At 35.2% G+C, this 2,323-nt stretch overlaps 1 pseudogene; it reads right to left on the bottom strand.

The window, feature by feature from the left end:
- Positions 1-732: 732 nt before the first annotated feature.
- On the bottom strand, positions 733-1,614 carry LOC141816267 (uncharacterized; annotated as a pseudogene).
- Positions 1,615-2,323: the final 709 nt, after the last annotated feature.

Raw genomic sequence — 2,323 nt, 5'->3', positions numbered from 1 at the left:
GTGAATCTTCAATAACAGATGAAAAGTTATGGACTTTGTACCAAATTTGTTGGCAGCTGTTAATCTCAATGGTGGAGGTGTTGGTGGTAAAATGATTTTGTGGTAAAAACTGTCTATGACAATCAAAATAACTCGCTTCCTCCCATGTTTCAATCTAAATGATTTTGATCTCTCCATACATATTGGGCATCCTAAAATTTTAGCGGTACTCCATCTTGATAACATGCCATAAGCCGGAAAATCATTTATCATCCAAAGCAATGTAGCCTTCATTACAAACATCTGATTAGTATTGAACATCATATGTAGGAAAACCCTCATCCCATAATTGTTTCAGCTCTGCAATCAGTGGTTGCATATAAACATCAATTAACTTTTTCAGATTTTGTGGGTCAGGAACAACCAATGTTAAAAACATATACGGTGTTTTCATACACATCCCAGGTGGAAGATTATACGGAGTTAATATAACTGGCCAACAAAAATAATTTCTTCCTGATTTACCAAATGGAGCAAATCCATCAGCACAAAGACCCAATCTTATATTCTGAGTTTCCTTCACAAAATCAGGATATGTTCTATCAAAATTTTTCCATGCCTCTGCATCTGATGGATGACACATTAAACCCTCTTCTGTTTGATGATTTGCATGTCAAGTCATGTGTTCAGTAGTGGCTTCTGATGCATAGAGTCTTTGTAATCTAGAAGTTAAAGGCAAATAAAATAACTGACTGTATGCTTTACGTCGTTGTTGACTCTTAGTGATTCTCTTGTACCTAGCTTGATTACAAAATTTACATACATCTGCATCTTGATCTTCTCCCCAATATATCATACAACCATCTCTGCAAGCATCAATCCTTTCCACTGGAAGACCTAAATCTTTCACAAGTTTTTTTATACTGTAAAAATCAGTAGGCAAGTTATGATCACGCAGAAATGCCTCTCCCATAACTTGAACAAAATCATTAAAATAATCTTCAAACACATTATGCTCTGCCTTAACATTCAATAGTATTGCAGTGAGAGATAATTTAGTGTGAGTGTCACAACCAACCCACACAGGTTCTTCTGCAGCACTTAACATTTCTTGAAATTGTTGATATGCCTCATTATTTAAATTTTCATGAGTATTTTATTCTTGTACCCCCTCCAATGGTGATGTATAAGTAGAAAATATTTGTTCATCTGTTGGAGGACAACTAGAACTTGCAAAACTCGGATCAGGAAAGAAATTATGACCTCCTACATCAATTACCATCCTCTGATATGGATTGAATTGATTATAATAACTTTGATCACCACTTACTGAGACTTGTATGTTTTGTTCATAATTCTCATCAGATATAAATGGTTCACCATGGCATGTCCAATTATAATAATTTGGGGTAAAACCAAATCTACAAAGATGTTCACGAACTTTGTCACATTGTAAAAATTTACCATTGTGACATTTTCTGCAAGGGCATCTTATCTTATCTCCATCCATAAATTCAACATTAGTAGAAGCAAATTTTAAAAATTGTTCCATTCCAACAATAAACTCATCAGTTAAACATTTACGTTCAGGTTTGTTCTTTTTATACATCCAACTCCTTTCTTTTTGTATTTTTCCTGTTTTTAATTTATTAAATTATTAAACAATCATAAGATACACAACCATTACATATAAATCATTAACAATCATAAGATAAATCATTCATGCTAACTTCTTATAACAATAAATAAAATTATACTTATAATAGGTGAACACAACCAAGTGTAGCCGAAAGACTTGAAGCACACCTCAAAATAGAACCTGCACAAACAAAATTGCAAACTTATATCGTCCTGGTGCAATGCACATGTTTACATATTTCAGAAACATGCGTAGTGGAAATAAATAAATAATTATAGCTAATTATTAAACAACACACGTATGCATAAACAGGAAATAACAACATACAAGGCATGACAAGAAATTAAAATTTTATAGAATAGTAAATTATTCTAAGCGCGTACCTCGTAGATGACGTTTGAGCAGGATTGGTATCAATCGAGCGGTCCTTGTCGAAGTCTCGCCTCTATTGGTGATCCACACCAAGCTACCGTCTGGATGGCTCGGAAGCCATGAATCGCGTCATCGTCTTCGGTACTAGCCGATGATTGATGACGATCAAATCGAGAGAAGCCCTATTCCGGAAGTCACGCAACAACGTTTGTCGCAATCATTCCGGGGCTTTCCAACTATCACCGAGAATCATATTCGCAGTATATTTATTGGTGGTCAACCATTGACCGCTGATTTAGTGTAACGCCCGCCCTTACATGGGCCCTTGACGGA

Source organism: Curcuma longa, unplaced genomic scaffold (assembly GCF_044706935.1).
Source record: "Curcuma longa cultivar G26 ecotype Majalengka, Jawa Barat unplaced genomic scaffold, ITB_CL_G26_1.1 contig_15730, whole genome shotgun sequence".
NCBI classification, from domain to species: Eukaryota; Viridiplantae; Streptophyta; class Magnoliopsida; order Zingiberales; family Zingiberaceae; genus Curcuma; species Curcuma longa.
The sequence above is the reverse complement of the archived record's forward strand: the minus strand, read 5'-3'. Positions and strand labels throughout refer to the sequence as shown.